This window comes from Lepus europaeus, chromosome 23 (assembly GCF_033115175.1).
Source record: "Lepus europaeus isolate LE1 chromosome 23, mLepTim1.pri, whole genome shotgun sequence".
Lineage (NCBI taxonomy): Eukaryota > Metazoa > Chordata > Mammalia > Lagomorpha > Leporidae > Lepus > Lepus europaeus.
Genome location: NC_084849.1, coordinates 26,215,740 through 26,239,848, shown reverse-complemented (window position 1 = coordinate 26,239,848; position 24,109 = coordinate 26,215,740). Strand labels below are relative to the sequence as shown.

At 45.4% G+C, this 24,109-nt stretch overlaps 1 long non-coding RNA gene across 2 annotated transcripts in view; it reads left to right on the top strand.

The window, feature by feature from the left end:
- Nucleotides 1-24,109, top strand: part of LOC133752185 (uncharacterized) — a 41,761-nt gene that overhangs the window by 7,364 nt on the left and 10,288 nt on the right. For both annotated transcript variants that reach the window (XR_009864897.1, XR_009864898.1), the window contains exon 2: nucleotides 20,887-21,013. This is a non-coding gene — a long non-coding RNA (uncharacterized LOC133752185). The remainder of the gene's footprint in view (nucleotides 1-20,886; nucleotides 21,014-24,109) is intronic.

The following is a 24,109-nucleotide window of genomic DNA, read 5'->3' as shown; positions in this document are numbered from 1 at the left end:
TTGGAAGTGGAACAGCTGGGACTTGAGCCAGCACCCACATGGGATGCTGGCAGTGCAGGCTGGGGCTTTAACCTGCTGCACCACAGCACCAGACCTTATTTAGCCTACTTTTTATTTAAAAAAAATTTTTTTTATCAGGCAGTGGCTTTATCTGCTATGCCACAGTGCCGCCCCCCCACCCCCCACCCCATGGTCCAGCTCTCTGCTGTGGCCCGGGAGGGCAGTGGAGGATGGCCCAAGTATTTGGGCCCTGCACCTGCATGGGAGACCAGGAGGAAGCACCTGGCTCCTGGCTTCAGATTGGCACAGCGCCGGCCCCAGCGGCCATCTGGGGAGTGAGCCAACGGAAGGAAGACCTTTCTCTCTGTCTCTCTGTCTCTGTCTCTGTCTCTCTCTCTCACTGTCTAACTCTGCCTGTCAAAAAAAAAAAAAAAAAAAAGTAGTGGACTAGGGACCAGTGTGGTGGTATAGTAGGTCAACCTGCCACCTGCAATGCTGGCATCTCATATGGGCGTCTTCTTCGTCGTCTTCGTCTTCGTCTTCTCCTCCTCCTCCTCCTCCTCCTCCGCCTCCTCCTCCGCCTCCTCCTCCGCCTCCGCCTCCGCCTCCGCCTCCGCCTCTGCCTCCGCCTCCGCCTCCTCCGCCTCCTCCTCCTTCGCCTCCTCCGCCGCCGCCTCCTCCGCCGCCGCCTCCTCTTCTTCCGCCTTCTTCTTCCGCCTTCCTTCTTTCTTCTTCTTCTTATGGAGAGAAAGGTCTTCCTTTACCGTTGGTTCACCCTCCAATGGCCGCTGCGGCCGGCACACCACGCTGATCCGAAGGCAGGAGCCAGGTGCTTCTCCTGGTCTCCCATGCGGGTGCAGGGCCCAGGGCCCAAGCACTTGGGCCATCCTCCACTGCACTCCCGGGCCACAGCAGAGAGCTGGACTGGAAGAGGGGCAACCGGGACAAAATCTGGTGCCCCGACCGGGACTAGAACCCAGTGTGCCGGCGCCACAAGGCGAAGGATTAGCCTATTGAGCCGCGGCGCTGGCCTGCTCCACTTCTGATCCAGCTCACTGCTGATGCACCTAGGAAGTCAGCATAGGATGGCCCAGGTGCTTGGGCCCCTGCACCTGTATGGGAGACCCCGAGAAAACTCTGGGCTCCTGGCTCTGGCCTGGCATAGCCTGACGTTATGGCCATTTAGGGAGTGAACCAGTGGCTGGAAAATCTCTCTGTCTTGTCTCTCCTTACCTCTCTGCAACTCTGTCTTTTGCATAAGTAGAAAATTAAATCTTTAAAAAAATAGTGGATTATTTCTCATAAATTCTGTGATTTTATGGTTGTTGGAGTGTGAGGTGTTTTTTGTTGTTTTGATTTTTTAAAATCTGGATGGCAGGGGCAAGTAGAGCACACATTTCCCAGCACCTGGAGGAGGATCTTGGACATCAGCATGTTACGGCCAATGGCTGGGTCTCACTTGGGTTGGAATGCCATGGGTACAGTATGAACTGACCTGGGCTAGACACACAAGGACTTATATAGTTTTGTTCTCTTTCTACTCCTTTCTAGTCATGTAATTGTGGACATGTCACACCTTTTCTGGGTTTCAGTTTCTTCATCTAAAAAGATAATAATACCTTACCCATCCTTTCTTTGAAATAATCAAATAAGCTAAATTGAAATATCTTTTCAAATCCTTAAACTGTTATCTCTGTAACATATTTTTATTTGAGGAAAAGATGTTTGGATGTAATTCTTCCATAGGAAATTATAAATAAGCCTTCCTTAATGCACTAAATACTTTGAGTTATTTTTCCAGTGGTGATAATGGCTCTACATTGAATTATTTATAGTCTTTCTACCAGTTCGTCTGGTGATAAGTAGCATATATTTGAAAGATGGATAGTTTTGAGAGGGCCATTCTGTACCATGAAATAAAGCAAGGCTGACTATCCTAAGTTGAAATCTAGTCCATTACTCGTGACTAGTCTATCTAATCATTTGGGCCAGCAAACTAGCATAGGTTTATATAGGTCACCAGGAATGCAAAGTCCCAGGTTGAATTTTGAAATCCCAAATTTCATGAAGTATCAATGTGGTAAATAAAGGGGTACTTCAAAAAGTTCGTAGAAAAGTGGAATCAAGAGTATGAGTTTATTTTTTATATTTTTCATAAGTGGAAAATGTGTATTATGAAAAACTATATGGACTATTTTTCTGCAGAAAGTGAGTTCACACTTTTAATTCCATTTTCCATGAACTTTTTTTAATGTGAGAGGCAAAGTCACGCAGAGGCAGAGAAACGTCTTCTATCTGCTGGCTCATTCCCCAAATGGGTGCAATGGCCAGAATGGTGCTGATCCGAAGCCAGGAGCCAGGAGCTTCTACTAGGTCTCCCATGTGGGTTCAGGGACCCAAGGACTTGAGCCATCTTCCACTGCTTTCCCAGGCCATAGCAGAGAGCTGGGTTGGAAGTGGAGCAGCCAGGACTTGAACCAGTGCCCACATAGATGCCAGCTCTGCAGGCCGGGGCTTTAACCTGCTGTGCCACAGTGCTGGCCCCTCCATGAGCTTTTTAAAGTCCTTTTGCTAACCTTTCTACCTACTTCTCCCTCTAAAACAACTACATAATTATGCAACTGCCATTAGCAACAATATATGTGGCATTTAGGAGTATTGTCTGTAAGTTCAACAGTATGTTTTGGCCACCACAAAAGCTTGGGAAGTCTTAGGTTACATTATGAATAGTGTCCAGAATAAAGGGAGGTGACAGTCACTGTCTCACTCTGTTCTGCACTGACCAGAGCACACCTGAAATTTTATCTAGCTCTGGGCTAGGTACACAATGTATAGATAATCCTTTTTTTTTTTTTTTTGAAGATTCAATTTATTTATTTGAGAGGTAGAGTTACAGACAGTGAGAGGGAGAGACAGAGAGAAAGGTGTTCTGTCTGTTGGTTCACTCTCCAAATGACGGCAACGGCCAGAGCTGCGCCGATCTGAAGCCAGGAGCTAGGTGCTTCTTCCAGGTATCCCATGTGGGTGCAGGGCCCAAGGACTTGGGCCATCTTCTGCTGCTTTCCCAGGCCATAGCAGAGAGCTAGATTGGAAGAGGAGCAGCTGGGACTAGAACTGGTGCCCATATGGGATGCCGGCGCTGCAGGCAGAGGATTAACCTACTGCACCATGGTGTCAGCCCCTATAGATAATCTTGAATATGCAGAAAGAGGGGCAGGTATTGTGGTATGGTGGATTAAGCCACTGCTTGGGATGCTTGCATCCTATTTTGGAGTTCCAGTTTGAATCCTGAATACTCTGCTTCTGATCCAACTTCCTGCTAATGCATCCTGGGAGACAGCAGATGATGGCTCAAATCTCTGGGCCCTTGCCACCACTGTGGGAGACCTGGGTTGAGTTTTGGGCTCTTGGGTTTGGCCTGACACAGCCCTGGCTGTTGCTTGCATTTAAGGAGTGAGCCAGCAGATGGAAGAGCTCTTTTTCTCTCTCTGCCATTCTGACTTTCAAATAAATAAATAGATCTTTTTTAAAAAAGGAATGTTCAGAAAAGAAAGTGGATGTTGGTGAGAGTGTTTGGCAACAATAGCAACAGAGTTGAGGGCACTGAAGAAGGACATTGAGACAGCAAACTAAATTCAAAAAGGATATTGTCACTGTATTAAGATTTCTGAAGGGGACCCAGTCTAAGAGGTTATTTTTTGTTCCATTTGTCACCAGGGAGAGGAGCTAGAGTTAATGGGTAGAAACAAAGAGGGGCATAGTTCAGCCCAGTCAGTCGTTTCCATCAGGTGATGGCAAAGGACGAAACAGCCTCCACAAGCTGAGTCCTCGGGCATTCAGGGTGTTCAAGTGGTCCAGGTGACCACTTGGTGGGAGTGTTGCAGAAGAAAGCCAATGATCAGATGGATGCTTGAACTAGAGAGTCCATGCTCTTTGTGTATTGCTGTAACACAAACCAAAAAACCTCAGGGTTGTCAAATCCCAAGAACCATTAACAGGCTACAAGACAAGGTAGATAGCTTAGAGACTGAAGAAGTGCAAGTCAAGAAAAATGACCTTACTGAGGACCTGGGTGGTAAAAAGAGGTTACTAACTTTTTAAGTGTGCTTGTTTTTGCTAGATTTACAGGAAAAGGACCACTTTGTTGCAACAGTGTGTGGATCCTAGATTCTGAGACCTAATAGTGACAAGAGTTCTGGTCCCAGAATCAGGATGAAATAACCAACTCATGGTTGCCAAGAACAGTTTCAACTTGGAAGTGGTTGTATCTGGGACTCAATTAGGGGACAAAAACAAATAAACTCTAAAGATTAAGAGACCAAGTAGGTATACAGCCTAGGGGTGAAACAAGTTTAAAAAGAATTAAGTATTTGTTAAGTCAGGCCAACCAGATTTCTTGTGTCCTGTGCTTCATCTTCTGTATATGACTGGCATCCCCAAATCCTTCACACTGATGTGTAGTAGGCCTTGTATTCTAAGAGCCTGTGCTGTGTGCGTGTGACCCATGTGGAAGGCTTGTAGCACTGTAGTAGCTTACCAGCTTCTCTGCCCTACCAGTGACCTTGCCTTTGGCAAGTGCAGGCCCGCCTTAAGCAATAGCTGGGTCCTGCCCCTTAGTGCTAGAATTTGAATCTACTTCAGATCTCAACCTCATTGCTAGTCCTGTGAATTAACGTCTGAAATCTAATAACTAGGCTACTTTGGGACATTAAATGTTCTTGTGCCCCAGTTCAGTAATCAAATCTCTGTTGTTTTTTCCTTGAATCTCTCTCTTTCTCCTTCTCTCTCTCCATCTCCCCCCTTTTAAGATTTATTTATTTGAATAGCAAAGCTTAGTTAGAGGAAGAGATAGGGGGAGAGAGAGTGATCGATCGATTGATCAGTCTTCCATCTACTGGTTTACTTCCCAATGGCTGCAATGGCCAGGGCTAAGCCAAGCTGAAGCCAGGAGCTTCCTCCAAACCTCCCACTTGGGGTGGCAGGGGCCCAAATGCTTGGGTCATTTCCCACTGCTTTTCCCATGCCATTAGCAGGAAGTCGAATTGGAAGTAGGGCAGCCACTGGGACTTGAACTGGTTCCCATTTGGGATGTCAGTGTCACAGGCAGGGACTTTACCTGCTATACCACAACACTTTTCCCCATAAATCTCCTTCTATTGTCCCAAGGTACAGCCCCCTTTCAAACAGAGTTGCCAAAGATTTGAATCTGGATTTTGGATCTTACCTTGGGTTCTGGGCCCTGCTACTTCATCTTAGACTGTGTTGTAGACAGCTGCTTCCTACACTGCCATTGCTCAATCCCAGGGCCCCAGAGCTTTCTCTTTGATCCCTCTGAATGTTCCAGTTACAGGCTTCAGTTCTAAGAGTCAGGTCTCTCTTCCTCATCAGGAACCTCTCTTAGCAGTCCCAAGTTTCTCTCTCCTTCAAGAGAAATAGCCCGACTATTCGAGCTGCACCTAGGTAACCACATAAATAGTGGCCTGCATCCAGAGCAATCCACTGAAGACCCTCTTCCACACTCAGCCCTGCAGTCACTAGCCAAAAAGCGCTTCCTAAATCTGGTACCATGCATGTTGCTGGGCTTCATGTCATGCTCCATCTCTGTTAACTGCGTACTTTTCCTGTCCAGACTTGGAAGAATTGGTTTCAGCAGTCCATGGCAAGCTGCACAGTTTGTCTCTTAAAGGTCTTATAGCTATTCATGATTTGGTCTCTGCTGGGCTGGATGTTTGTACTAGTGGTGAAGCTGCCTGTTGAGATACCCACATTGCAGTGCCTGGGTTTGATACCTGCCTCCAGTTCCCTTCTCCATCTTCCTGCTCATGTAGTCTTGGGAGGCAGTGATGATGGTTCAAGTGGTTGAGTTCCTGCCACCCATGAGGGAGATCTGGGTGGAGTTCTTGGTTCCTAGCTTCTGCTGTGGCTTAGGCCAAGCTATTGCTTTCTCTCTCTGTCTCAAAAGAGGGAAGGAAGGGAAATAACAGATTAGTTTTCTGTATTGGTTAGTTTTATAAACTTATATTAAGTGAGTTAAACATTGTTCTAGGTCTTGTAGTAAAAAATGAACAAGTCGCATGATACTTACTCTCCTAATGAGAATGACTTCTATTTCATTCTATGTGCCAGGCACTGTGCTGGGCCTGGGAGGTACATTGTGGGAAGGTGGAGGAATAGCAGGATGGTTTGTAATGCATACATAAGGCTTCAGACACAGGGCACGGTCAGTGCTTATTAAATAGTAGCTGTGTTTACTGTGTTAGGTGATATGCTTGCCAAAACTGCCATGCAGGTTCCAGAGGTAGGAGACCACACATCTAAGCCAGAAGGATGTGTGGAGGACCAAGGAAGGTCAACCCAAGAAGGAGGAAAAGCAAAACTATATACAGGAAAAGGACAGCCATTGCGGAGTAGCCTGTGTTTGGAACACAGGAGTAAAGGACCGAGCTGGAACAGTGTTCGGCAAGCAGATCTAGAAAGTTCTAGAGATGTGTGCTAAAGAATGACTTCAGTCGACACCTTTTACCATATCCAAAGGAGAAAATGTTGCAAGGATTTGTTAAAACTGGAAGGATGAAACACAAGCCTCAAAATTATTCAATTAAAGGAAGGAAAATTGCAGACTGCTTAGTCACCTGGAGAGAGTAGAGCTTACAAAATGAGAGGAGATGATTACATCACTTAAGTGAGCATTGATCAACGTACTTGGCAGGAGAAGTGGAAATGTTTTCCTTTTAAATAATTCAAGCCTGCAGGCTTCCAAGCCAATTTAAGATAGTGTAAGAGTCTGCTGTATATGAATGTGTACAGTAGTGAATGTGTAGAGTTCAGAGGAGGAATAAGTAAAACTATCAGTATTCGACTGAGAATGCATGAATAAAGCCTCTGGTGGTAGATTCACATTCAAAGACATTGTATAAGGGAAAGAAAAAAGTATATGCTATTCTGTTCTAACATTCATTTGAAAGGCAGAGTTGGGGGGCTATCAACCAATCTTTAATCTCCTGGTTCATTCCCTGAATGTCTGCAACAGTCAGATATGGGCCACGTTGAAGCAAGAGCCTGGAACTCCATCAAGGTCTCATGTAGGCGACAAGCCCAAGCACTTGGCCCATCTTCTGTCTTCCAGGAGCATTAGCAGGGAGCTGGATGGAAAGCAGAGCAGCTGGGACTGGGACCGATGCTCTGATATCAGATGCTGGTGTTGCAGGCAACAGCCTAACCCTCTGCATCAGTGCCAGCCCCACTGTTTGCTTCTTGACCTGGACTGTAACGTGCTGAAGCCATATTCTATCTTAATCAGCGTCAAACCTGATGATCTAAAGACATTTCTTTCACTGACATTCTGTTTCTATAAAGTAGGCTTAAAATCGATGACAAATTTTCATGGTTGGATGCTCATATTTCCTTCAGCATTCTCCTGAGTCAGTTCAGAAAATGGGAGGAAACAAATGAAATTAAAAGAGTATTAAAGTTATAGGCATATCATACAGGGTTCTGTAGTCATGACACATTTTAATAGCTTTTCTACCCATTGGGAAGTAGTATGGTAGAGTCGCAAAATCTTAAGTTTTTGAACTTTGAATTCCACTAGGTATTTCATAACCCTGAGTAAGTTGCTTAATTTTTTTGGTTATTCTTTTATTCTTTAGAATAAGATACAGTACTTGGTTGTATGGTTGCTTCCAAGAGTAAATGAAAAGCAGATCTATAATATGATGAGCAGTACTGTGTAGGGGCCCTCCACTTTTTTTTTTTTTTTAAGATTTGTTTGTTTGTTTATTTGAAAGACAGAGTTAGGGAAAGAGAGAGGAGGAGAAAAAGAAAAGGGAAAAAATGAATATCTTCCCTCTGTTGGCTCACTCCCCAAATGGCCCAACAGCTGGGACGGGGCCAGGCTGAAGCCAGGATCCTGGAGCTCCATCCAGGTTTCCATGTGGATGCAGGGGCCCAAGCACTTGGACCATCCTCTGCTGCTTTCCCAGGTGCATTAGCAGGGAGCTGGATCAGAAGTGGAGCAGCTGGGACTCAAAACAGCGCTCATACAGGATGCCAGAATGCCAGCATCACAGGTGGCGGTTCAGCCCTCTGTGCCACAATGCCAACCACTCTATTCCATTTCTTCCCTGCCATGTTACCACTCCTTTGACTGTTTGGAAAGCCTTTCCTTGAATTGCCTAAGAAATTTGGGATAAAACTGGAATAACCTGAGTTTTGATACTTGAGAAATCTCTCTCGTTCTTTCTCTCTCTCTCTCTCTCTCGTTCATTCGTTCTCGTTCTTTCTTTCTTTCAATCGATTTTACTTTTGAAAAAAACAACAGTTAATTCAGAGCCAAGTTAATCAGTGTTCAGGTTTACAAATGAAGTGTTGAATGTGAAGTAGTAGGTTTTTTTTGTCTGGCTTGAAAGGAACTCAAAGAAGTTCCAGAAGAGTGTTGGTCAAAAATAGCATTTTTGATTCGATTTTAGATAGGTAAGCTCTGGTATGGTTAAGGTTCAATTCTATTACTTTGTAATCACTCCTCATTTTCCCCAAAAGGATTATGCTAAGTAGAATTGATAATAGAGGCTGGTGGAGAATGAGGAGAACCAAACCATAGGAAATAGGCTGAGGGCCATCCTACCGGCATACAACCTGATTAAAATATTTAAAAATTTTTTTCTTTGCATATAACTCAATCCTGATTGCTAACAATTTAAAAAGTCAATTGGAACCTTATTATGTTAAGGGCTATTATATTTTCCCAGAACAGAGCAGTTCATCTTTTTTTTTTTTTTTTAAAGATTTATTTATTTATTTCAAAGGTGGATTTACAGAGGCAGATCAGAGAGAAAGAGGTCTTCCATCTGTTGGTTCACTCCCCAAGTGGCCTCAACGGCCAGAGCTGGGCCTATCTGGAGCCAGGAGCTTCTTCTGGGTCTCCCACACGGGTGCAAGGGCCCAAGGACTTGGGCCATCTTCTAGTGCTTTCCCCGCCATAGCAGAGAATTGGATCAGAAGTGGAGCAGCTGGGACTTGAACCGGTGCCCATATGGGATGCTGGCTCTGCAGGTGGCAGCTTTACCCACTACACCACAGTGCCAGCCCCAACAGTTCATTTTTACCTCAATACCTTAAAATGGGGGCCAGTGCTGTGGCATAGAAGGTTAAGCTTCTGCCTATAGCACTGGCATCCCATACAGGCACCAGTTTGAGTCCTGGCCACTCTACTTCTGATCTAGCTCCCTGCTAATGTACCTGGGATATCAGTGGCAGATGGCCCAAGTGCTTGGGTGCCTGTACCCACGTGGGAGATCCAGATGGAGTTCCTGGCTTTGGCCTGGCCCAGCCCCACCCATTGTGGTCATTTGGGGAGTGAACCAGTGGATGGAAGACCTCCCTATCTCTCCCCCCCCCTCTCTCTAACTCTGCCTTATCAAATAAATAAATCTTTGGACCAAAAAAACCACCTTAAAATGAATTTAACTTCCTCTTAATTAGTCCCTTCTTTGAGTTTCTGAAAATTAAAAACAAGGGAGCCGGTGCTGTGGCATAGCGAGTAAAGCCACTGCCTGCAGTGCTGGCATCCCATATGGGCACCGGTTCGAGTCCCAACTGTACCACTTCCCATCCAGCTCTCTGCTATGGCTTGGGAAAGCAGTGGAGGATGGCCCAAGTCCTTGTGCCCCTGCACCTGCATGAGAGACCTGGAAGAAGCTCCTGGCTTCGGTTTGGCACAGCTCTGGCCCTTGCAGCCATCTGGGGAGTGAACCAGCAGATGAAAAACCTCTCTCTCTCTCTCTCTCTCTCTCTCTCTCTGCCTCTCCTTCTCTCTCTGTGTAACTCTTTCAAGTAAATAATAAATAAATCTTAAAAAAATTAAAAACAAGTCTAATTCTTTCCTTTGCACTAAAGTTGTTACTGTTATTCCTGCTTCTTCAGTTTTATTACATCCACCATCATCCCTTTCCTCACTTTATCATCCCTGAATCATTAAATTAAGCTAGGAATTTAATTTCTCCTCTTTCAGTGTGTTTGTTGCCCAAGAGAGCCTCTTCACATAAATTTTCTCAAAGTCTCCCATTTTTTGTGTATATTTCAGTACCTGACACATGGTTTTATAAGTAATTGTCTATCAGATCATCATTTGGGTATCTGTCTCTGGTTAGATTTTGAGATACTTGAAAGTAGGAACTGTGTGAGTTCCAGCACGTTGTTCACTGTTGAATGGCTGTGTGCCAGAATTCCTCATCTGTAAAATGGGAATAGTAGCCTCTGTCTCAGAGGATTGCCGTACTAGAGGAGAGTGTGTCAGAAGGAAGTGTTTGCATCACTATAACTTGTATATGGTAGCTTTTATAGTGTTACAGTACTCAAAAGCGGTGTTTTAGGCAAACTCGTTTTTTCCCTGGCTTTTGAGAGTCTCTGTCCCACTTCACCCCTCCTGGGTAGTCCCATTGTTCCCCAACACGGTATCCCATCCCCACTAGGCCAGGCTCCTTTCTTTTTTAAAAAAGATTTATTTGAAAGGCAGAGTTAGAGGAAGAGATGGAGAGAGAGCTCTTCCATCTGCTGGCTCACTCCTCAAATGGCAGCAACAGCTATGGCTAGCCGAGTCGAAGCCTGGAGCCTGCAACTCTATCCGGGCCTCCCATGTGGGCGGCGGGGGTCCAAGCACTTGGGCCATCTTCTGCTGATTCCCCAGGCACATTAGCAGGGAGCTGGATTGGAAGCAGAGCAGCCAGGACTTGAACCAGCACTCATATGGGTTTCTAGAATGGCAGGAGATGGCTTAACCCTCAGCACGACATTGGCCTTGGCCAGACTCCTTTCTGTCCTGAAAATGTTATGTACTTTCAGCTGTGCCATTTCTATTCTGAGGCAACCTGTGCTCTCAAATTCTATCCATCCTATCAGATCCTAATTCAATCTGTTCTTCTCTGAGATGTCTTCAAACAATTCCGTCTTACACTCGAGTGTCTCTTTCCTGAACGTCTCTGGAAGTTAGAGTTTGGACAGTATCTTGTGATTATTTTGTCTCTCTAACAAGAGTGGAAGCTACTAGAGGACAGATGTCATCCTGTATTTCCTCATTTTCTACTGAACATGCATAGTTTTGGGTTTTTATTCATTTAACAAGCTTTTCCTTAATGTGTTTTAAAAATACAATGGGGGCCGGCGCTATGATGCAGTGGGTTAATCCTCCGCCTGCGGTGCCGGCATCCCATATGGGCACCAGTTCTAGTCCCGGCTGCTCCTCTTCCAATCCAGCTCGCTGCTGTGGCCTGGGAAAGCAGTAGAAGATGGCCCAAGTGCTTGGGCTCCTACACGCACATGGGAGACCGGGAAGAAGCATGTGGCTCCTGGCTTCGGATCGGCACAGCTCCAGCCATTGCGGCCATTTGGGGAGTGAACCAATGCAAGGAACACCTTTCTCTCTGTCTCTTCCTCTACCTGTAAGTCTACCTCTCAAATAAATAAAATCTTAAAAAAATACAATGGAATACAGTAATTAATAAGATCACCTAATTTGAGGTACTTGCATTCTAATATGGTGGTAGGAATATTGATATTCAGGATTTCGTGTAGTCAGTGCTATGGAGGATTTTACAGCAGATGATTAACATACTCGGATCTAGTAAATAGATACATCTGGGGTACTGGACAGAGGATGAGCATGGTAAGTGACTGGGGTAAGGGCTCCCAGTCTGCAGCCATGGCTAAGGCAGATATGATGAAGGTCTGAGCTAAAGCACTAGAAATAGAGGGGGTGGATTCAAGAACCACTGTGAAAATAAAACTCAGAGATGTGAGCACGCAAGTGCAGGTTATGGAGGGTAGGAGTCAGGACGCTCAGGCTAACTCAGGCTTCTTGCTTGCTTGAGAATTGCCTTAATGAAAGGGCCATTCAGGAAACAGGAGTTATGAGAAAAATAGCAAAATTTGAGATTAAGATGCCCATGGACTTCCAAAGAACGATCTCTTTGAACAGGTAGAAATTCAGCTCTGGGGCCTAAGGATTGCAGTTTAGATGAGAGGCAGCACGAGAGTGAGACACGAGAGACCAACTTTTGCAAATAATGGTTGTTCAAGCCATGGGGAGTACAAGAGGTTGCTCAGAGATAGGATGTGGAAAGCACCCAAGCCAGAGGTGATCAGAGAAGTTGGAGGAGGTGCAGGAGTGAGCAGCCACCCGAGGTCAGTGCTGGATTGAGACCAATTCTCAATTATGAATTGAATCAAGCGTTTGGGAAGGCATTGAAAATGGCCTAAGGTGGACCCTAGTAGGAATGCAGTCAGTAATGGTCAAAATTAGTTGACTGGGGGACAGTGGTCAACAGGGTAGATTTTTTTTTTTTTTGACAGGCAGAGTGGACAGTGAGAGAGAGAGAGAAAGGTCTTCCTTTTGCCGTTGGTTCACCCTCCAATGGCCGCCATGGCTGGCGCGCTGTGGCCGGCGCACCGCGCTGATCCGATGGCAGGAGCCAGGTGCTTCTCCTGGTCTCCCATGGGGCACAGGGCCCAAGCACTTGGGCCATCCTCCACTGCACTCCCGGGCCACAGCAGAGAGCTGGCCTGGAAGAGGGGCAACTGGGACAGACTCCGGCTCCCCGACCAGGACTAGAACCTGGTGTGCCGGCGCCGCTAGGCAGAAGATTAACCTATTGAGCCGCGGTGCCGGCCAACAGGGTAGATTTTCAATAAGCTTGAAATAACAGGAAGAAGGGACAATTCATTGTTTGATGATAAAAGAGTTTTTGAAAAATGAAACTTTTGTTTTCACAAAAGGACAAAACCTGAAGACAAAGCATTGAGTGCTAGATAATGGACCAGCCCCTCACGTGTTCCTTGTTTAATTTTCATATTCACCCTATGAGCAGGTGATTTCTATCCACTTGATCTTGGGCTCAGCACAGTTAACTCAATTGCTTAGAGAAGTCAAGATCTATTTTCACTACAAAGACCACATTCTTCCCAGCACCTGTGGCTGTTTTCAGGCTCTTGCCCTCTCTAACCTATCATAAAAGGGTTCTAAGTTTGTTCTAGGTACAGAAGGGAGTGGGGAGGTTAGGGGGCCAAAGTTACTGTGAAGTGACTGTGTGAGAAGAGCAGGGGCACTGTCTCAAGACAGGAGGCAGGATGCACAGAAGAACCTATGCCTAGGAGATGGAAACTCAGGAACTCGGAGCCTGAGCCGGTCATCTCCCTGAGAGGGAGCAGCAGAGGAGGACGTCGGGAAGAGCTCAGGAAACACTGACTAGATGATTGACAATTAGGAACCACAGATGAGGGGGAGAGAATATTTAACCTAGTGCTCAGGACTCCCGCACTCCACGTTGGACTGCCAGTGTTTGATTCCTGGTTCTAGCTCCTAACCCCAGCTTCCTGCAGATACAGACCCTGGGGGGCAGTAGTGATGACTCAAGTGATTGGGTTGCTGCCTCTCCTGTGGGGAACTGGATTGCACTGCTGGCTGTAGCCCTGGCCCAACTTCCACCACGTGGAGCATTTAGGAAGTAAAATAGTGGATGGAAGCATGGCCTTGCTCTTGCTCTCTTAAAGACGTTAAAAAGAATTTATAGCTGAATAGCGGTGTTTAAAATACTTCGGTAAAGGTGGGGAAAGTTGGTTTAAATATTTTTTTGTCCTATCTGAAACTGCTTTTTAAAACCTAAGAAGGTTTTTTTCCCAAAGACAGTAGTAAAGAATGAAATTTGAAGGGGAACCCCTAAAAGGGGTGGAAAACAACTTAGTTGAAAATTGAGCAAAAGATTGGAGTAGACATCTCATCAAAGAAGATATACAAATGACAAATGAAAAAATGCTCAACAAACTTTTGAAAGTTTTTTTTTTTTTTTGGTTGCTTTTTGAAAGGCAGAGTTACAAAGAGAAGGAGAGAGAGAGACAAAGATCTTCCATCCACTGGTCCACTCCCCAGATAGCCACAATCGCTAGGGCTGGGCCAGGGCAAAACCAAGAGTTTCTTGGTCTCCTACATGGGTACAGGGACCAAGCACTTGGGCCATCTTCTGCTGTTCTCCCAGGGACGTTAGCTGTGAGCTGGGGAAGTGGAGCAGTCAGAACTTGAACCAGCGCCCATATCATATGCTGGCACTGCAGGTCAAGGCTTAGCTTTCTACGCCACAGCACTGGCCCCAACATCAAACATTATTAGATAATTGCAAATTAAGCCAACAATTAGATACCACTCCACACCGATTAAAATAGTTAAAATCCAAAACTATGACAACACCAAAAACTAATGAGGATTTGGAGCAGTGGAAACACCCATTTATACCTGTGGGAATGCAAAATGGTAACAGCTGCTTTGAAAGAATGTTTGGGCTGGTGCCGAGGCTCGATAGGCTAATCCTCCGCCTGTGGCGCCGGCACACCGGGTTCTAGTCCCGGTTGGGGCACCAGATTCTGTCCCGGTTGCCCCTCTTCCAGGCCAGCTCTCTGCTGTGGCCCGGGAGTGCAATGGAGGATGGCCCAAGTCCTTGGGCCCTGCACCCGCATGGGAGGCCAGGAGAAGCACCTGGCTCCTGGTTTTGGATCAGTGTGGTGCGCCGGCTGCAGCACGCTGGCTGCAGTGGCCATTGGAGGGTGAACCAACGGTAAAGGAAGACCTTTGTCTCTCTCTCTCTCTCTCTCTCTCTCTCTCACTCTCACTGTCCACTCTGCCTGTCAAAAAAAAAGGAAAAGGGAGGAGGAGGGAATTGGGAAATCAATATATTATAGAAAAACTATGTGAAATAGTTTATGTTTGTATAAATTTAAGCTCCACTCTCTAAAGAACAAGAAGCAGGGAATTTAAAACAAAACAAGGGGCTGATGTGGTGGTATAGCAGGTAAAGTCACCACTTGTAATGTCAACATCCCATATGGACGCTGGTTCGAGTGTTGGTGCTCCACTTCTCATCAAGCTCCCTGCTAATGGCCTGGGAAAGAAGCAAAAGGTGACCCAAGTCCTTAGGCCCCTACCACCCACATGGGAGACTTGGAAGAAGCTCCTGGCTCCTGGCGTCAGCCTGGCCCCAGCCTGGCCCAGCCCTGGCTATTATGGCTATCTGGGAAGTGAACCAGCAGATGCAATCAATCAATCAATCAATCTCTCTCCCCCCTCTTCTTTCTCCCCCCCCTTCCTTCTCTCCTTCTCTCTCCCCCACTCTATAATTCTGACTTTCAAATAAATAAATCTTTTTTAAAAATAACAAAATGGGCCGGCACTATGGCAGTGCAGGTTAAGCTGCAATCTGCAGTGCCGGCATCCAATATGGGTGCCAGTTTGAGTCCTTGCCACTCCAGTTCTGATCCAGCTCCCTGTTGGTATGCCTAGGATATCAGTGGAAGATGGTCCAAGTGTTTTGGGCCCCTGGACCCGTGTGGGAGACTCGGAAGAAGCTCCTGCTTGGCTCCTGGCTTCAGCCTGGCACAGCCCTGGCCATTGGGGCCATTTGGGTTAGTGAACCAGCAGATGGAAGATTTCTCTCTCTCTCTCTCTCTCTAACTCGAACTTTCAAGTAAATAAATAAATACTAAAAACAAAAGAAAACTCTAGATTCTCAAGATGATACGGAGAGGGGCCGGCACTGTGGCACAATGGGTTAAAGCCCTGGCCTGAAGGGCCGGCCTCCCTTGTGGGCGCCAGTTCTAATCCCGGCTGCTCCTCTTCCGATCCAGCTCTCTGCTATGGCCTGGGAAAGCAGTAGAAGATGGCCCAAGTCCTTGGGCCCCTGCACCCACATGGAGACCTGGAAGAAGCTCCTGGCTTCGGATCGGCGCAGCTCCAGCCATTGCGACCAATTGGGGAGTGAACCAGTGGATGGATCCTCTCTCTCTCTGTCTCTACCTCTCTCTGTAACTCTGTCTTTCAACTAAATAGAATGAATCTTTAAAAAAAAAAGTGATACAGAGAGCCCAAGGCATTCTGATACAGCAGAGAGAGAGTTGATCCCTGGAGTGAGAACTGCCCTGAATCCTGGCTCCGTCACTAGGTAATTCCTACCATGTAACTCAGTCTGTTTCTTCAGTTCCAAAATCTGAGGGTTGATCCATGATGCCTGAAATGCCTTTGGGTTTGGAATATTCGTGTTGGTGGTCGGATGTGGTATAACATACTAGTTAGGAACAAAGGCTCAAGTTAGAATACTTAGGTCGAATCTCAGCACCTCATAGCCAAGCTGTGTGACCATGTGCAAGTTATTTGCCTCTCTGGGCCATGGTTTCCTTATGTGTAAACCAGGGATCATAATAAACACTCCATTGGGTAATTATGATGATTCATTAAAAAACATCTATAAAAATGCCTGACTAGTACCTCTCTCCCTCTCTGACTAGACTAGATAAATATAAGCCACTGTGATTGCATACTGCAGCTGCTATCATTCTGGTACCCTTTGCTGCTGCTGAGCGCATACTACTGTGCACCTATGTGTAGTTGTAAGGAACAGAAGGTAAATGGAATTAACCAATTGCAGTTTTCCAGGTTCCCCTTTTGGGAAAGGAATGAAAGGAATCTTCGAATATCTGAATGGTCAGGACCTCTGGGTTATGATTCAGCTACAATCAGCTGTCAAATTTTCCCACAGCTCAGTGGAAAGTCACTGAAAACTCTGTAAAAACAATGCCAACCCCTCCGTCAGTGTTTCTCTGCTAGGATGTACCACTGACTCTGGAAGTCTGACCATACTGGCAGGGAGGGAGGGAAGGAGAGAGAGAAAGACAGACAGACAGATGGATGTAAGCCATCTTTGAAGATTTTTCCAGCCAAAATACTAAATGTTTACAACTGTGTCTGTGGTACCAATGATGCTATAAGACTCAAGCTTGAGAGAATTTGTTCTCAGCGCAACTGCAGGGCATCACAGAAGAAAAGTCTGGAGTCTAGATTGTTTTTCTAGGCAGGATGTAGTGACCATCGTGGTTATTTCAGAATTCAGAATCTCAAATCTACAACCCGCATGCCACTCCCTTCCTTTCTGTCTGGGTGATGTTAATGTTATGGGCGCCACTTTGAAAGACAGCATACATTAGTGATAGTCATAAACATTTCAAGTTTTCTCAAATTAGCCCAAGAGAAACTTCATCTGCTAATGTAATTGCCCAGAGTTTAAGCAAGGAGAAACATCCACGTATTTGCTTGTAGGTCTAACAGCTTCTGAGACCTTAGGTCACTTTCTCAAATTTCAGTTCAATATCCCTTTTTTTAATCAATTCAATTGCATTTTTCTCACATTTCTACTTTCTAGCCTTGCCAAGGAACCTTGAAACTAGCCTTCCACAGTGATGTTCAAGTCATGAACATCCAGTGTTTCGTACTGCTTGTGTTTCCTTTTCAAGTATCGAGGTAGCTGATCCACAGCTGACGTGGGTTTTCTCCTGCTTTGAGGTTGACTCATTATAAGGACAGACTTGGAAACCGGGGCCTCTCATCCAGGTGTGAACTACCTTATAGCTGACCCAACAGTAGATATCGGATGCCATTCATCAGACGTTAGTCGTCATAACACACTTTTTTTTTTTTTTTGGACAGAGTGGATAGTGAGAGAGAGAGAGAGAGAGAAAGTCTTCCTTTACCGTTGGTTTACCCTCCAATGGCCGCTGTGGCCGGCACACTGCACTGATCCGAAGCCAGGAGCCAGGTGCTTCTCCTGGTCTCCTATGCAGGTGCAGGGCCCAAGCACTTGGGCCATCCTCCACTGCACTCCTGGGCCACAGCAGAGAGCTGGACTGGAAGAGGAACAACCGGGACAGAATCTGGCGCTCTGACCAGGACTAGAACCCAGTGTGCCGGACCACAGGCGAAGGATTAGCCTATTGAGCTGCAGCGCCGGCCCATAACACACTTTTTTTTTTTTTTTTTACTAAAAGGAATAAAATAGTAAGTTGTTCCTTAACAGTCTAGACAAGGGCTCATCATGTCATTGTCTCTCATAGTGTCCATTTCACTTCAGTGGGTATCATTTTAGATGTTCGTTTAGTTGCCATCGATCAGGGAGAACATATGATATTTGTCCCTTTTGGACTGGTTTTTTCACTCAGCATGATGTTTTCCAGCTTCCTCCATTTTGTTGTAAATGCCCGGATTTCATTGTTTTTTACTGCTGTATAGTGTTCCATAGAGTACATATCCCATAGTTTTTTGTTTTGTTTTGTTTTCTTTTTTAATTTTTTTTTCTTTTTTTTTTATTTTTATTTATTTATTTTTTTTTTATTTTTGACAGGCAGAGTGGACAGTAGAGGGAGACAGAGAGAAAGGTCTTCCTTTTGCCGTTGGTTCACCCTCCAATGGCCGCTGTGGCCGGCACATCGCGCTGATCCGAAGGCAGGAGCCAGGTGCTTCTCCTGGTCTCCCATGGGGTGCAGGGCCCAAGCACTTGGGCCATCCTCCACTGCACTCCCTGGCCACTGCAGAGAGCTGGCCTGGAAGAGGGGCAACCGGGACAGGATCGGTGCCCCGACCGGGACTAGAACCCAGTGTGCCGGCGCCGCAAGGCGGAGGATTAGCCTACTGAGCAACGGCGCCAGCCAATATCCCATAGTTTCTTTATCCAGTCATCCATTGATGGACATTTAGGTTGATTCCATGTCTTAGCTATTGTGAATTGAGCTGCAACAAATATTGAGGTGCAAATGGCTCTTTTTTTCTCCCCTTTAATTCCATTTGGGTAAATTCCAAGAAGTGGGATGGCTGGGTCCTGTGGTAGTGCTATATTCAGATTTCTGAGGACTCTCCAAGCTGTCTTCCATAGTGGCTTTACCAGTTTGCATTCCTACCAACAGTGAATTAGTGTCCCTTTTTCCCCACATCCTCGCCAGCATCTGTTGTTGGTTGATTTCTGTATGTAAGTCAATCTAACTGGAGTGAGGTAAAACCTCATTGTGGTTTTGATCTGCATTTCCCTGATGGCTAGGGATCCTGAGCATTTTTTCATGTGTCTGTTGGCCATTTGGATTTCCTCTTTTGAAAAATGTCTGTTAAGGTCCGTGGCCCATTTTTTTTATTGGGTTGTTTGTTTTGATTGTGTGGTGTTTTTTGATCATTTTATAGATTCTAGTTGTTAATCCTTTATCTGTTGTGTAGTTTGCGAATAACGTCTCCCATTCTGTTGGTTGCCTCTTCACTTTCCTGATTGTTTCCTTTGCTGTAAAGAAACTCTTCAATTTGAGGTAATCCCATTTGTTTATTTTATATTTGATTACCTGTGTCTCTGGGGTCTTCTCCAGGAATTCTTCGCCTGTTCCAATATCTTGAAGGGTTTCCCCTATGCTCTCAATTAGTTTCATGGTGTCGTGGCACATCTCTAGTTCTTTGATCCATGTTGAGTGGATTTTTGTATAAGGTGTAAGGTAGGGGTCTTGCTTCATACTTCGACATGTGGACATCCAGTTTTCCCAGCACCATTTGTTGAAGAGGCTGTCCTTGTTCCAGGGGTTGGTTTTAGGTCCTTTGTCGAATATGAGTTGGTTATAGATGTTTGGATTGATCTCCGGTGTTTCTATTCTGTTCCATTGGTCTATGCATCTGTTTTTGTACCAGTACTAGGCTGTTTTGATTATAACTGCCCTGTAGTATGTCTTGAAGTCTGGAATTGTGATGCCTCTGGCCTTGTTTTTATTGTAAAGGATTGCTTTAGCTATTTGCGGTCTCCTGTTTCTCCATATGAATTTCAGCATCGTTTTTTCTAGGTCTTTGAAGAATGACTTTGGTATTTTGATTGGTATTGCATTGAACTTGTAAATTGCTTTTGGGAGAATGGACTTTTTGATGATATTGATTCTTCTAATCCATGAGCATGGCAGGTTTTTCCATTTTTTTGTATCATCTTCTATTTCTTTCTTTAGTGTTTTGTAATTTTCATCATAGAGGTCTTTGACATCCTTGGTTAAATGTATTCTAAGGTACTTTATTGTTTTTGTGGCTATCATGAATGGGACTGATCTTAGAAGTTCTTCCTCGGCCCTGGCATTATCCGTGTATACAAAGGCTGTTGATTTCTGAGCGTTGACTTTGTATCCTGCTGCTTTACCAAACTCTTCTATGAATTCCAATAGTCTCTTATAGGAGTTTATCGGGTCCCCTATATATAGTATCATGTCATCTGCAAATAGGGATAGTTTAACTTCCTCCTTTCCCATTTGTATCCCTTTAATTTCTTTTTCTTGCCTGATGGCCCTGGCTAACACTTCTAGGACTATATTGAATAGCAATGGTGAGAGTGGGCATCCCTGTCTGGTGCCAGCCATAACACACTTCTTAATAGCATTTCAGGGACTCTGAAATTCCTAATGTTGAAAATTTCTATCCTTGACCCCACTACTTCTCTGTGTACCTTTTTGTCTTTAGGTCAATCATTGGGGTCTGCCATTTGCAGAGAAATCTACTGCATGGTACTTGAAATGCCGCATGATATAGAGAGATTTTTAAGTAAAGAAACAGACTCAGAAATGGGTATTGACTTCCTCAAGTTTAGATCGGTACTCATTAACAGAGGTTGAGCCTTGGATGTGAGTTTCCTTGAATCTGTTTCCGTACTGACTCTGTTAAGCCAGAGAGCATCTTCTTCTTCTTTTTTTTTTTTTTTTTTTTTTTTTTTTTTTTTTTTTTTTTTTAGCGTGTATGTATTTCCAAAGGACAGGTTAGGGAGAGTGGAAGGAATGAGACACTCACTGAAGAAAGAATAAGGCTAAAGGAAAGTTAGAGCCCAGGCAAGGAGAGAGGCCTGAGGAGGCAGAAGTCCCAGGAAGAGGAGGTACCGCAGCGTGAGAAAAAGGGTTGAGAGACCACCTCCACTGTACAGTCAGCCTACTTGAAAACCTCACCCAGAAAAACAGATCTAAGTGCCCCTCCAGATCTTACTATTTCCACAGCTGTGACTTAGCTGCTGCTTATCTTTCTTCCAGGAGATTCCTTGGAATGAAACCAATGGGAGTCCAGGGTTTAGGAGAGTCTCATCAGAGCAGATGGGCCAGCGGCCGCCAGAAAGCTTGTTGCCTTTGGCTGGAGCACCGTCCTGGAAATGAACGTCTTGTGAGTAAGCCCCAGCAGGCTCAGCCTTAGGTCGGCTTCTCCATGGAGAAGGACCTCGTGTACTCCTGCCTCTCCCCTCCTCCTCTGTACACGTTGAAAATCACATTCTCTGTGCACTTTCCACCTGAAAGCCACATTACCCATGAGCACCCCTGAGAATGGCTTGTTAACGCGTTTGGTTCCGTGGTATGTGTGAAAGTGCGCTACACAGACGGTCGGGGGCCTTAGTTCTGGGTGCTGCCCAATCACTGATTTCCGTTGGGACCAAATCGCTCCTCCCTGTGCCAGTTTCCTCAGCTGTGGGTTTGTTTATAATAAGCACAGCTTCTGTTTAGGAAATGTCCACTGTGTACCAGACGTCTCACTGAATTCTTTCAGCAGTCCCACGACACAAGTACTATTATTGTCCCACTAAACAGATAAGAAGAGGCCAGTGTTATGGCGCAGCAGGTTAAGCCACCATCCGAGACACCAGCATCCCACAGGGGCGCTGGTTCAAGCACTGACTACTCCACTTCCATTCTGGCTCCCCTGCTAATGTACCGGGGAAGCAGCCAAAAACTACGTAAGTCCCTGGGCCTCCGCACCCATGTGGGAGAACTGGGTGAAGCAACTGGCCCAGCACTGGCTGTTGAAGCCATTTGAGGAATGAACCAGCAAATGGAGGATATTCTCTTTCTCTTTCTCTTTCTCTCTCTCACTCTCGCTCTCTCACTCTGCCTTTCAAATAAAATCTTTTTGAAAAAAAAAAACAGATAAGGAAACAGGCTTAGAATTTTCATATTCCAACACTCTTTTAAATCGCTAATCTCTACCTGTGGCTCATACTGTGCCTTCCTTTAGCCATAGCATTTATCACCATCTGAGATACCACATATTTTACTTCTTTGTTTGCCTTCTACCCCTACAAGACTGTAAGCTCCATTAGGAAATGGATTATTGTCCATTGCTGAGTCCCCAGGACCTCAGTATGCCTCGCATATAGTAGGCACTCAAATATTGGCTGAATGAAGAAAAGAGTTAGTGAGTGAATTCTTCATGGAGTGTAATTTGGTATAGACTCTAAAGAAGTTAACTTAGCAATAGTATTTTTTTTTTTGGACTGGTAGAGTTATATACAGTGAGAGAGAGACAGAGAAAGGTATTCCTTCCATTGGTTCACTCCCCTAATGACCTCTAATGGCCGGTGCTAAGCCAATCCGAAGCCAGGAGCCAGGTACTTCTTCCTGGTCTCCCATGCGGGTGCAGGCATCCAAGCACTTGGGCCATCCTCCACTGCACTCCCAGGCCACAGCAGAGAGCTGGACTGGAAGAGGAGCAACCGGGACTAGAACCTGGGGTGCCGGCGCTGCAGGTGGAGGATTAGCCAAGTGTGCCACGGCACTGGCCCAGCAATAGTAATTTTTAACAGGCACTAACTTTCGATCTACAACTTCAGAGCTAGAAATTTCTCCTGTGGACAATGCATTCATGTATGTGCCTAATACTGTAAGTGCAAGGATGTTTACTATAATATTGTTTGCTAGAAGATGACCAGAAACAATATGTTAATAACAGGAAATCATTAAATAGTGATAGCTCCCTACAGTGAATTTTGTGTAGAAATGGTAAAAAGGTGCCAGCACTGTGTGGCGTAGTGGGTAAAGCTGCCTTTCAAATAAATAAATAAATCTTAAAAAGAAATGATGAAGAAAGAAGTAAATCTACATTTGCTGATAGCAGCAACCTAAGATATTGATTAAGTTAAAAGGGGGGGGGGCGTGTAGAACAGTATATTCTATTAAAAGGCTGTGATAGTTTTAAAGATATACTTGTTTGCGCATGGACTGTGTCTAGAAAGAAAGACAAGAAACAAATAGTTGCCTCTAAGGATAGGGACCGGAAGTTATTGATTGGAATGAAAAATATACTATTATTACTCAGAACACAATTCACAAACTACATGGATAACCCACTTAAGGTATACAATTCAGTAGTTTTTGGTATACTGCTTAGTCTTTTATAAAATATTTTACTCAGAACATTTTTTAAAGATTTATTTATTTATTTGAAAGGCAGAATTACAGAGAGGCAGAGGCAGAGTGAGAGAGAGGTCTTCCATCTGCTGGTTCACTCCCCAAATGGCTGCAATGGCCAGAGCTGAGCCGATCTGAAGCCAGGAGCCAGGAGTTAGGAGCTTCTTCCAGGTCTCCCACACAGGTGGAAGGGCCCAAGGACTTGGGCCATTTTCCACTCCTTTCCCAGGCCATAGCAGACAGCTGGATGGGAAGTGGAGCAGCCAAGATTTGAACCGGCACCCATGTGGGATGCTGGCACTGCAGGAGGCAACTTTATTATTTTTTAAAATTTATTTATTTTTGGACAGGCAGAGTGGACAGTGAGAGAGACAGAGAGAAAGGTCTTCCTTTTTCCATTGGTTCACCCCTCAATGGCCGCTCTGGCAGCGTGCTGTGGCCAACGCACTGCACTGATCTAAGGCCAGGAGCCAGGTGCTTCTCCTTGCCTCCCATGTGGGTGCAGGCATCCAAGCACTTGGGCCATCCTCCACTGCACTCCCAGGCCGCAGCAGAGAGCTGGACTGGAAGAGGGGCTATCGGGACAGAATCCAGCACCCCGACCGGGACTAGAACCTGGGGTGCCGGGCCACAGGCGGAGGATTAGCCTATTGAGCTGCGGCGCTGGCCAAGAGACAACTTTAACCACTATGCTACAGCACTGGCCCTAATCAATTTATGAGGTATCATGCTTGCTGTTTTGATACATGTATACATTGTGTAATGTCTAGTCAGGGGAAAAAAAAATATATATATATATATATTTACTTAAACATTTAATGTTCCTTCATGGTGAAAACATTCAAAGTGATACCTTTTTTTTTTTTTTTTTAAGATTTATTTATTTGCTTGATAGAATGGCAGCGTGAGAGAAAGAGTATCTTTCATCTACTGGTTCACTCCACAAATGGCTGCAACCACCAGGGCTGGGCCAGAGTGAAGCCAGGAGCCTGGAACACATGGGTGGCGGGAGCCCAAGCACTTAAGCCATCTTCCACTGCTTTCCCAGGTGCCTTAGCAGGAAGGGATCTGGATCAGGAGC